Source organism: Diospyros lotus, chromosome 4 (assembly GCF_014633365.1).
Source record: "Diospyros lotus cultivar Yz01 chromosome 4, ASM1463336v1, whole genome shotgun sequence".
Lineage (NCBI taxonomy): Eukaryota > Viridiplantae > Streptophyta > Magnoliopsida > Ericales > Ebenaceae > Diospyros > Diospyros lotus.
The window spans coordinates 32114021-32127680 of NC_068341.1; the positions used below are offsets into that span (position 1 = coordinate 32114021).

Here is a 13660-nt window from a genome sequence, read left to right on the forward strand (position 1 = left end):
TGAATTGATCGAATAAACAGAACAAACACAAAAAAAACCAAACCAACTGAAAACCAAACAAGCCAAAAAACCGAATAACCAACAAAATTGGAAACCAAAAAAATAATCAAAAAATTGAATGGACAAAATCAAATACAGCAACATATAACCATCAAAATGACGTTGTTTTAAAATTCTGTCAGTTTGATTAGTTTGGCTATTCTGACCAAAAAAATTGAATCGAAACCGAATAGGTGAACTTTTGCAAAAAATTAACTGAATCGAACTAACGAGTTCGATCGATTCTACTCGGTTAGTTCAGTTAGACTGAATTTTTGCTCTTCCCTAATATTTAATGAGTTTACTTATTAATAGAATAGTAGTTGTAACTTTTGTCTATGACATTATAGAAAGAAAACAAAAGCAATAGAATGGGATTAAAATATTTTCTTTTTCATCCGGGTGAACGTACAGATAAAAATAATATAAAATATTTTAGCATACTTGAGGGGAAAAGGAAATTGGTGGAATGTGAGTATATTAAACAACAAATAATTATTAATACCCTCTTAAAGAAAGAATGTTATGAAGCCAAAAAGGAATTTGAATTTAAAAAAGGTAAAATTACACTTAACACTTTAGGTTTGATAAAATTAAACACATAGACGACACTCATAATATTTAAGAAGTGATAAAGATTTTTTTTAATTTTACAATTCTAACTACACTTTTCCTTCTATCTTTACCTTACAAATATTAAGAATTTTAATATTATGAAAATTAAATACATCACATTTTATCTACCCCTTCTTCTCTTCCTTTTTGTATGGAAAACCAATCAAAATTTAGTTATTTATTGATCTCTTTTACTTTGGTTTGGCAATTGTCTAAGGAAAGCTACTATTAATTCTTAAATGTTAAAAGGGTCTCTATTATTTTGTCAAATCTCAAAGAGAAATTAGTAAAATTAATCAATTAGCAAAAAAACTAGTAAGATTAATATTATCAACACACAAAATTAAGTTTTTCTTCCATTCTGTTCCCTATTCAATGGAGATAAAAGAAAAAGTTTTGAGGAGAATTAATGAAATGTATTCTCTATCTATTTCTTATTCATTCCATTAATATCATCTGTCCTCTAACAATTTTTTAAATATAATATAAGAGATAATGATCCTACAAAATTTAATAATAAATTAAGATTTAAAATTCATAGAAATAACTCCACCTAACTAGTTGGAGCAGTGTGATTATTTTAGTTATTGGTCATATATTCGGTCATATCTAGTTTGACTAATTTTCTGTGCTGAATTCAGGGTATATATATAATAAGAATACTAGAGGTAGGTGAACCTGTTATGATATGACACTATACATATATATAGTATTAAAGTTTGTAGATTCCTTTTCATTAGGGATATGTATGTTCTTGGTTTCATTGATTTAAATGCATAGAGGAAATAAAATTGTTGATAGTACATATTAGCAACATTAATATATATGAGCCAAAGAAATGGTCACAATCCACCAAGGCATAGACATTAATAAGAGCCAAAGCGAGATTAATGTCAATCAAATGTGGTTTTAATTTTCTTGTTTAAAATAATAAATGAAATAAAAAACTTAAAAAACAAAGGTTTGATTTTATTGTTATTTTTAAAATTTCTATATATATATATATATATATATAGAGAGAGAGAGAGAGAGAGAGAGAGAGAGAGAGAGAGAGAGAGAAGAGTGGGGTTTTGCAACTATTCAAGAACAGAAAACAGTGTGGTTTTGCAGCGATAAATAAAGCGGAGAAAAGAGACAGAAGAGTGAGGTTTTGCAGCAGCAGCTTCTTAGACGATGGACAAAAAGGATTTCTTAAACATTGGATTTGGTAATTGTAGGGATCACAAGAAAGCAACTTTAATTATACACACACACACACACATGTGGATCCATCTGATCTCTCTCTCTCTCTCTCTCTCTCTCAACATCAACGAAGAAGACAGAAACGACATCTCTTCGTGCAACTTACGAAATCTTTTCCCTCTCTCTGAGTCATAATGATCCTCTTGTTTAAGAATTATCAAAACATTATTGGTATTTCGTATTTGAACTTAACATCACTGTGCCTTTCATGCTGAGCTGTGATGATCATTCCTCAGCCCTTTGGTTTTACTTCATTTTTTATGATACTTCAATGCATGTTTAGACACTAGCTAGACGCAAACATGCATCTCTTATTATTAAACCATTTATAAAAAAAAGAAGAAAAAGAAGAAGAAGAAATGAAGACAGATAAACTTTATAATTAAGTACCCTAGAAATTTAAGGTGACAACTATATCGTGTGCGTGTGTATTTGCTAGGTATAACTTTATCATACGTACAAAGCACAATATGTATGGAAATATGGTCTTGAACGATTAGCAGTAAAATAGACAAGTTGACTCAAAAAAGTGAGGTCTAAGTGAGTGTACAATTGGAAAGTTTTTATGTGGGAAAGATCACTTCTATAAAGAGTACTGTCTTTGGGACCATAATCTGTTTTATCATAACATAACCTCTAGATAGCATTTATTTTTATTATTTTTCATAACATATATAACCTCTAAATAGCTACTTGATACTTCTCTTTTAGGGCTTTAATTATAGAAAAGAAAAATTATACTGAAATTTTCTTTCATGGTTTTCTCTTTTTCTTTTTTCTAAGGCTTTCATAGTTTTATTGATCATATGTCCTAAAAACGATTTTGTTGCCTAGTGAAATTTGTGAAAACTTAATATATTTAGGGTTGTAAAATTAGGACACCCAAAGAAAAAAAAACCCTTCTCTCAAAGAGAAAACTATTGTTGGAGCAAGAGGAAGAAGTGTGTTTTTGTCTTTTTAAACATTTTAGTATGTTAACATAATTTTTGACAATGTTAAAACTAAAAAGGAAAATGTGATTGATACTATTTATATAAAATGTATTTAATTATTATATCTTATCTTCAACTATTAAATTATCATATCATACAAAGCTTATTTTTATTAGTCAAATAACACAAAAATAAATGAAAAAAAAAGAGACTATTTTTTCAATGTATTGGAAAGAGATTTTTATTTTTTCTGTCAAACAAGCCGTAAATCTAGGCAAAGGTTGTCACGCAGGATACCCAAGTGAGTCTGACTTCTCTCTATTAATTTCTTTTCCCAAGAAATGTCAGGTCTTTCTCTCTCTCTCTCTCTGTGTCTGTCTGTCTACAAAGGACTGATGTTGGCTTTTCAAAAGCTACCACCTGTACCATGAAAAGCAGCAAAGAGAGGCATTCATTTATGACTCTTTTAATCTCTCGTGGAAACAGTTACCATCCCCGGAAACCCCCCCCTCTCTCTCTCTTTGCTCGCATTCATCATCGCCATTCATTTCACACATAACTTGGCATGGCCGTGCGTTAAAAAGTTGAATAATTAACATGAAGCATAAATAAATGGCAAAGAAAGAACCCAAGTTCTAGCTCAACCGAGAAACTCGCTTTCTTTCTCGTTAACTGTTAACATCTATCTGGGGCGATTCTGCACTGCTCCCTCTTCCACATGATCACTGGACGACACACATATATATGCATATACATATATGTGTGTGATCAGTACAGTTCATGTTTTATATACAAGTCCACGCTCAGCTCAGCAGCTTCGGTGCCTTGAATATTTAATAATATTTAGTTACCTACGCTCGCTACAAAACAAAGCTCATTTTTTGGCAACTTCACATATATACGTTAAAGTCCATATTTAGTTGAACAACACGAGACCAATTAACATACAGAATGAATTAATCGGGTATAGATATATAAATATACATGCCTTGATTATTGTTCATTTAATTACCTGAAGATACGTGGACGAAAATGAAATATTTATGCCAAATTTTGCTTGATCTGAAGGGAGAGTTCAGAGAGGGAGAAATGCAGTTTCTATTTTCTAGTTTAATTAGCTGAAACTGAGAAAAAAAAAAAGATGAGGTGATTATGAGAATGGAGGAAGGATATTTTCACGAAACTCCACGAATCTACAGGCCTAACCCTAGCTAGCTTGTAGCAGGCCAGAGTTTCACATCTAATTAATGGGGTTCACAGTACAAGTTCCATCTTGTCCAGATAAATCGAACACATGACAGCAACCGATCTTAGCATTATAGGGTTCATGCTTTTACAGACAAATTATTATTACATGTTGATGATTAACCTAATTAATTGGAAAAATGAAGAAATGAGTCGACAAACTTAGGCAAATCGACTTCTAGATATCAAAGTGTTCAATATTCAACTAGATATATATGAGATCGAACAATGGTACGTATTTGGATCATACAAAGTACCCCCACAGCTAGATGACTCCTAACTGTGACAGAAAATGAACCCAGAGTTATCTCCTTTCTTTCTTTATTTTCTTGTCATCAAAAGCTCCGAAAGAAAAGAACAGGGTTTTTCATGCAATGCCCTTAAACATCAAATGCTGCAGATAGATAAGGTAAAAATTAAGAAGTATCTAGTTTCTAATGAAGTGTGAAGAGTATAATATACACTCACCTTGACTTGACACAGAAGAACCGGAGAAGATGGAGAGCATAGAAGAGTGATGGTAGGGAGGAATGAAGCCTGGTCCGAGAATCATCTAAGGTTGAAAATATTAATTCCTTCAAAAAAATAAATCACCTTCCATGACCTCGAGCCAGACAACATTCCTCTCGACCTAACCTTCAAAGAAAATAATGTATAATGGCGAAGCCTCGTGATATATATACCTATACGTACGTATGTATATGATGTTTGAGGGGAATGAAGCCTGGTCCGAAGCCTTTTCATGATCAGATCATGGCTTTCAGAACCCTTTCCTGGGGGGCTTTTTCTTTGAAAAGCCTCGAGCCAGCCAACATTCCCCTCAACACAACTCCAAACCCTTTTGAAAACCCTAGCTAAAACCCACTGATTAGCTTTGCTTTATAGAGAGAGAGAGATGAAGTCGTATCCTGTCTGGTGCATGCAGCAGCTAGCACTACAACACATGCACACTTACTGACTGCTGACTCAAGCACTAATTGCACTTATGATTCAGATGGTCCCTGAATTAACTCTCAAAACAAGACCCTATGTGTATTTTAGAAAAATATATACTTGTCTGGACCGGGTATATAGATGAATTTAATTACTAAAATATTAAGGTTTTGTCTTCTCATTAGCAACTCAAATTTTCTCTACTAACCTGTTAACTTCTACTTTATTTACCTTTATTAGATAATTTGTTCCATCTTACTCGTTTTAAGTACCTAAGAGTTCACTCATGCATCCAATGTGCCCAAGACTTTGTCAATTTCTTCCGAGCCATGTAAACGTGAAACTAATTAAAACCCAAAAAGTCTGCTTCTTAGTTTAAATTCCCGCGTTCATTTCCTAGGTCATCGCTCATCAGTCAGTCATTCACACTGCTTTCTCTCTCTGTTTGTGTCTCCTAATTGTGAATAATAATAATAACAGTAATCTTAATCATCATCATCCGGCGAGTGAGAGTGAGAGCGAGATTGTGTGTGTCTTGGTTGGTACCGGCTACAGCCGGTCAATTAAAGTCAAAACAAAAGAGCACACACATCAAGACAAAAGGTGAAAACATTTTGAAAAAATACTTTACGCGAGACGTCACAGAGGGGCCATTAATGGCGATCCTATCATCATTGCCTTATTATTTTTGGCTTTTCGGTATCCCTACTTTCCAACTCTCCTGTACCAGCCGATGCTCCCCACCTCTGTCCTCGCTTCAATTCATTCACTCCACGGACTACTCGGGCGTATACAATTTGCTGTCTTTTTATTTTTTTTTGGGTTAGAATATTATGATAAACGGTCATCATGTTTACTTTAATTGCATATACACTCCTACTGTTTAGAAAATCTCAATAATTTCCTCTATTGTTTAAGAAACGGATAAAATGATTATTTTATCTTCTTTTTTCTCCCCTCCCTATCTGATTCACAAAGATAAGATAAAAAGGGAACACTAGGAATGGCCACCCATCGCTGGGGTTCATTAACAGAATGAATGATAGGCCTTAAAAGAAAATATTCATCACTAATGTTAAAGATGAAGGCATCTCCTATCAATAAACAGTGCTCATTGAATGGGCAATTGCAAATGACGCCATCATTGCTCATTGCAACCCATGTTGCACGGAAACACCTCATAGGTGCCGTTTCTCCGTTTCCGAAACGTTTCGGAAACGTTTCCTATTTCCGTTTCGGACCCTATTTATGCCTATTTTTTTAGAAAAACGTCCGTTTCCACGTTTCCGTTTCCTATCGGAAACGTTTCTCGTTTCCGTTTCTGTGCAACATAGATTGCAACTACTAACTCCTAGTCATGCTTGTTCTCTAGGGTTCCGTATACAACCTTGTCTAGGGTTTCAAAGTGAACCCGTACTAGGATTTTATAGGATATTGCTATATAGATGTCTATTGAAAGAAACTATTAGCTTAAAAGTGGGTGAATTAAGTTTATTTTAAATTAAGATTTTGCTGAAAGTAAAAAAAAAATTAAAGAATGCATAACACTAAATTTATAGTGGTTCGATGGCACTGCCCATATCCACTACCTTATAAGAATTTTCAACCAACTCACTATATACCTTTTAAAAGGCTAAGGTATAACTTTTTTACATAATTTTTACAAAGATTAGCTGAAATCTTTACACGTGCTTTTTCAAGGATCAAGCACATGCCACAATAGCTCAAGAACAAACTAAGTTTCAACACTTGGAGAGGCTTCTCAATAATAAAAGGCTTTTCATAGATTTAGAGATTTAAAAATGATGTGAAAAATAAAGCATAATCTCTTTACTTGTACAATATTATAAACAAAGAATGTATATGATAAGAGCTCTTTTGGTTTTAAAATGACTTTGAGGATATTCAGAGCAACTTGGTTCAATATCTCTCATCCATTCTAGTGAATCTCTTGAGTATTTATAGCTTTAGGATCTTTAATGGAGTGTAACTTTGTCCAATAGATAAAAGCATGTATTTGTCATCTTACAAAAAACATTGTCCATATGCACATTAACCGTTAGTATTTGAGATTTGAAATTAAAACTCATTCCTTTTGCATGAGAGAACCATTAGATTGCATTAATGCATTGGTTTTGTCTAAATAAGTTAACTCTATGTGTATTAAATATTCTGTAACGACTATATTTTCAAAAATAGTCAAAGTAAAATTCAGTGTTACTCAAGTAAGATTAACAGATACTATAGTATGCTTAAAGGATAGTCGATTAAGCTTCAGGTGTTACTCGACTACAATATTTACTTAGTCGATTAATAATTCAAATATAAAGACATACACTCTCTCTAATAAACCTTACTCGACTAATTAGTCACTTATATACTCGATTATAGAATGACATTACTCAAGTACATAATATATTATAATTGACTAACTTTTTGACTCCTAGTCATTTACTCAATTAAACACTTTTGATACTTGATTAAAACATGTCATCACTCGAGTACGAGATGCTTCTTAGTCAATTATTAAATTAGATATAGAGACTTACTCTCTATCTAGTAAATTATACTCTAGTAAATTATACTGACTAAGATAATAGTTATTTGATTAAGCCTAACCTCTTAGTAGATTAATGTTCAAGTATAGAGACTTGACATTTTTTATCCATATTATTACTTGAGTAAGATAATTTGGTTACTTAACTAAAAAATGAATTACTTGATTAACATTTTCCTTTAATCTATTAAAGACACAAGTACATAGACTTGGCATTTTAGCTGAATTTTTTACTCAATTACAAAATATAATTACTCGACTAATATCATAATTAGTCGATGTCATTCAAATTACTCAATTAAAGCTTTTTAGTACAATACTCGAACTCCTAAAGTATATAATTGTTTAAGCCTTCAAATATTCAAGTCTTACTCGATTAAGTTGATAAGTTAGTCGAATATGATTTCTTGTCACTCAACTAATCATTTCTTCACTCAATTAACCTTAGGTCCATAAATTATCTTTACTCGATTAACAACATTGGTTATTCGAGTAATCTTTTGAAACTTGGTTAAAACTAACTTTCTTAAACACAAATACTCGATTAACAATTAATGGACTTTACTCGAGTAAGGGACGTGTTATTTGATTGACTCTAGACTTTACTCGATTAACAGCTTATTATTGAAGTCATTAAAGTTTGTTTAGATTTCATCATCAAAACATAAATCAACAATCTCCTTCTTTTTTATGATGACAAAACTTAAATGTGATCATTAATCTAAATTCTTCCCCCCATTTTTGTCATTATGAAAAAGGAAAAGAGGATAATATATATGATATGATTTTCTCCCTTTTTTGACATACCATCTTATGTTAAGATGGGTAGGTCTAATACCATTGAAGGTTATAGAAATTTTACCACTTGAAAATTGTATAGGAAAGTAGGTAAGATTTGTATATTATACCAAGTTGCTCCCCTTGTTTTTAAGGATGATTTTTTTTTTTTAAATTTCTCTCCCTACAATTAGTGTTCTCCCCCTTTTAATAATTCTAGATTTCAAGATTCAAGAATTAAAAGAAGACATGAATATGTTAAAAGTTATCCATATCATTCATTAAGGAAAATTCTTAGAAGATAAGGATTCATTACACTAAGATCTAGTCCTAATTTTTTGCTCTAGGTTCTTTAGATTGAGCAGGTTCAGCTAGTTGAGTCGGTTCAACTGATGCAGCTGGTTCAATAGGTGCAGTTGATTCAATTGGTTCAGTTGCTTGTTCTTGTTCTTCTTCTTCCTGATCATCTGAGTCATTGATTGTGATATGATTGTTTCTTTGTGCTGTAGTCTTAATCAAGCGGCTTGATTTTCCTAGGATATTTTCTATTCTTCCTAGGCTTGCTTCCACTCTTGTCATCCTAACTTGAAGATCCTCTTGTTGAGAAATCAATCTTATAATACTTCTAATGATGATGAATTGAATTAGATATTCTTGATTGTGGTAGTAGGAGGTTGACTTAAGGATGCTAGTTGTAAAGAAGGACTAGCTTGACTTGATGATGGTGGATTATTTGTTGAAGCAAGTTGATGAAAGGTAATCACCCAAAGTAGAAAAAGCCTATGTAAGGTTTTAGTGATTTTAAAACATTCTCAAAACCATACCAAATGCATAGCGGAAATGAAAACAAACTCTTGTAAGACTTGGTACTAAACATCCATATGCATATTAAACATAAATCAACCAAGCATAGGGCGTTTTAGAGATGTACCTCAACGGATGGTGGTTGTTGCCAGTTGTCTAATGTGCCTCAACAACAAGCTCCCAACTTCTTTCAAGTTGTCCAGATCTGCCCATATTCTTGCAAAGCTCCGGTGACCAACTTGCCTCCTCAAATGTGGAGGACTTAGCTAGTCTGTCCACACCTAAGAAGCCTCGGAACCCTTCACTGGACGTATGCTAGGACCATCTCAATGAAGGTGAACATAAGCTATAATGGATCCTTCGAGTTGCTTTTGGTTGTCTCACAACCAAGGATTAACTAGGGAGCATAACTCTCCCAATAAGCTTTTCCAATCTTTTTGCTTCTCTTCATAGCTTATTCTTCTTATTCTTCTTCTTCTTCTTCTTCTTCTTCTTCTCTCTCTCTCTCTCTTTCTCTCTCTCTTATTTATTGAGCATAATAAATGCTCTAAAGAGAAATGATGGAGAAGCATCAGAGCATTTAATGCTCTAATGGAAAGAAGTGACGAAAAGTAGAAGCATGCAAGATTAATCCCACCCTCAAAATTGTTGACCATTTGAAAAGAATTGTTGACTACCTAGCACAATTGCTAACCATTTCCTTTGTTTCACAAAGAAGACTATTGATTGATTGTGCCGACCTTTTGACTGTTTGTGCTAGTTTCTGTTACTTCCAATTTATTGCACTTAGGCTTTGCTATTAACTCTTAATAGCACTTTCATTAATTTTTAATGGAACCAAGGCCCTTGTTAACTCTTAACGGCATTCCCTATTAACTTTTAACGGTCTATCAAACATGTTGATTCATTTAGTTAACTCTTAACAACAATCGTCATCATTAACACTTAATGATGTGGAACACAGTAATAGTAAAGGTTCACTAATCCGATATATTACTTAGTGTGTGTCTGTGTGGCTTTTTAGGTTCAGAGCCATGTAGCAATTATTGTTGGTTCCTAATGATGGCAAATATATCCCAAGAGGGGGGGTGAATTGGGATTTGTATAAATTTTTGATAATTTAAAACTTTGATTGATGGCAAAACACTAGGTTTCGAAATATAAGCTATATGTTTCGAAATAAGATTTTCTATTTAGTAGGTTTCGAATCCTACTTTTTATGTTTTGAAATAAACCTTTCTGTTTTACAAGTTTTGAAATATGAAATGTATGTTTTGAAATCTATTTTACCGTTTTGCTTGATTTGAAATCTTTTACCTTGTGTTTCCAAAAATGATCTTTGGTAAAGATGATTTACTTAGGAAGAGTATACCAAAGAAGTTTGTATATCAAAGATATGTTTGTATGTATGTATACAATTAAGCTTAAGAAAACTTTGTTTAAGACTTTGATAACAAAACTTATGAAAGCATGTGCAATAGGTAATAACGGTAGGCAAAAGCGAAAGAACAATTGCACACAAGATATATAGTGGTTCGGCACCCCGCCTAGTCCACTACCTTTAAACTTACCCACTTGAAGGATTTTTCAATTCCAATCACTTTTATTAGTAATCAACCACAACAAAGGTTTTACCACGGTTCACCCCAAAACCTTCTACGATGAGTTTTTACGGGCTCAACTCAAACCTTACATCAAGTGAGTTTTAGGCTCAACTCAAACCTTTGACACAATGAGTTTTAGGCTCAACTCAAACCTTTACACCACAATGAGTTTTAGGCTAAAATCAAACCTTACAACATTAATAAGATAAATGAAACTCATCTTTACAGCCCAATAGAATGTATAACAATAAAATGCCTTACCAAATGGTTGTACAAACCTCTTGGTTTGAGGTGAGGAGAGCTGAAAAGATGAGACTCTTTGTTTGCACTTGCTTCTCCTTTCACACTTGCAATGCATAAGAGTAGGATTTGTAGAAGATATTATTTGAGAACTTGAATAAAGGTTTTGATCACCACTTGTGCTTGTGTATGTGTCTCTAGTGTGTGTTCTTTTGTTCTTGCTTGTTCTTGTCTTCAAACACCTACTATTTATATCAAGCGATAGAAATCTAGCCGTTTTATAGTCGTTAGAGATAAGACAAAAAAGTAGGTTTCGAAACATAGCATACAGGTTTCGAAACATCACAAATTTACACTGAGGTTTTGAAACATACTCTTCATGTTTCGAAACATACAGCCTTTCTAGATGTACTTGAACTTAGAGCTAGCATTGAGTAGGATACAAAATCTATTCCTCACTATGATTAATTAAAAGCACTCGCATTCAAATTTGAATGTGAATTTTTAGAGCATGGAGAATACATTTAAAAAATACTTTTAGACAGAGATAAAAGGGCAGCACACATGCATCTCAGATTTGAATGCTTTGCTGACAGAATGTCAAAAGTTTTGAAACATGATATATATGTTTCAAAACATACATCTCTAGAAATGAGGTTTCAAAACATGACATATAGGTTTCGAAACATAGTCTAAAACCTGAAACAAATGCTAATACATAAATGTTTCGAAATAGCATACACACTTTAGAAAACATGAAAACCTTTTCAAAGGGGTTTCGAAACATGCATAGAAACATGACATATTTTTAGAAGGATATCTTGAAAGCACAATCCACGGCATGTATACATCACAACATATTTACATTTCTCTAATTTAAGTAAATGTTCACATTTTCTGTTATTTATATTTTACCTTCCATTTACTTTAATACATAAATGTAAATAACAAAGTACCCCCTATTTGGATTCAATAAAAATGTCTAGAAAATGAAAATCCAAAATAATAAGAAAGTAGAATTTTGGTTTTAGTACAAATTTAGGATTTTGCGATTTTACCACCTCCAAAATATATACTTTCTATTTGATGAAAAATTCATTAAAAATCATTTTAGGACTAATGAATGTTAGTTATCAAAATACCTGGAGATAGTTTTCTAAAAGGAACACATTTTCTTATATGTTTCCTTATAAGGTGCTAACCTTCCAAACTTAGAAACAATAAGGTTTTGCAAACCTTGATACTTGGAATTCATTTGGTTTTCATTTGAACAAAATAATTCTTGATATTGAAATTGATATATGTTGAAAACCATAGCCTTGACTCATGACTTAGGGATTAAGCTAATAGATGTTTTTCATCATCAAAACTAATATACAAAAATGTGCAACATCAATCATGACATGTTAGCTTCTTGATGCCAGTCGAATACTTCGACCTACTAAGTGCATCTTTCTAGCTCCTATAGCATCCTGAAATATCTTAAGTATTCTCTAGTCAGGAATCAGGACGATCATAGTGGCAATAAAGTCTATACTTCTGATGAACCTATTAAGGCTCTTCGATTACTACTGCACTATAATCCTTTCATTAACTAACATTCTGATCAAGTGTGAGTTATGAAGTGATTAAACTCACAGGACACAATAACTATGCCAGATCTAGTATGGTGTGGTTGAAATAACATCTTGGAATTCCATCTGATATTGGAAACTCCTTTCCAATTGAGGTTACCCTAGTCAAGGTTTTCCAACCACAACCAACTGATACCACATAGGATGTTCATTGCATTTAATGGAGGGCAATGGATCCCATTGACGAGCATTCGGCTCCATACACCACTACATAAATACCACATAGAGAACATCCCCACCTCTTGCACCAGATGGTTCTGCTCAATGGTAAATGCCCAACACTAGTTCACAAGATAACTCTATTACTTCAGGTTAAAGGACCAAATACAAAATCAAGAACCAATAAAGGATCATAATTAATCCTCACAATCATGTGAACTATTACACGTGTCACATTCAATAAATGTTCAACTAACACCTACCCACATGTTTGTTATCTATATTTCATGCAATATGGCATGTGATTGACTCTCTATTATTATTAACTTCTCATGTTAATTAATGGTCATAGCCTATGTGCTGGTCCATGATCGATAAATCATATTCCCCTTCTAATAAATTTGAAGACTGGGAATACTTTTAAGAAATCTCGAACTAAAGATCTTTGTCATATATTCTTAACACTTAAGAATAAAAACTTTACTAGGAAATCTAGGAATTCATTCATAAGAAAAACATAAGAGTATGAATGAAGATATAACCTTTTATTTATGAACGAGATTACATCATTAGTGTCGATTACATACATATAATGAAATGTAAATCTAGCATTTAGGCATTAACACCAACAATTGAGAGGGTCCAACCTCATTTTTTTTTTCTTTTGCCTCATTTTCTTTTAGAGGCATTTTCCACATTCCATCCACACATTTGATTTTCATTCTTGTATGTGTGTGTTTGGAGTAGGTATTGTAGGAAGAATGAGAAAATGATCATTAATGTTTAAGGAGTTAATGAGTTTTGTTTAGAATGAGGGTGACAATCATCCCATATGGAACCTGGCCGGTCGATTTTAGGATAGCAGATTCATACATTCGA

General features: G+C 32.8%; 1 long non-coding RNA gene across 1 annotated transcript; it reads right to left on the reverse strand.

Moving 5' to 3' along the window:
* Positions 1-4366: 4366 nt before the first annotated feature.
* Positions 4367-4963, reverse strand: LOC127800072 (uncharacterized). The gene is made up of 2 exons (XR_008022716.1): positions 4542-4963; positions 4367-4467 (listed from the first exon to the last, which is right to left on the reverse strand). It is a non-coding gene; the product is annotated as an uncharacterized LOC127800072 (long non-coding RNA).
* Positions 4964-13660: the final 8697 nt, after the last annotated feature.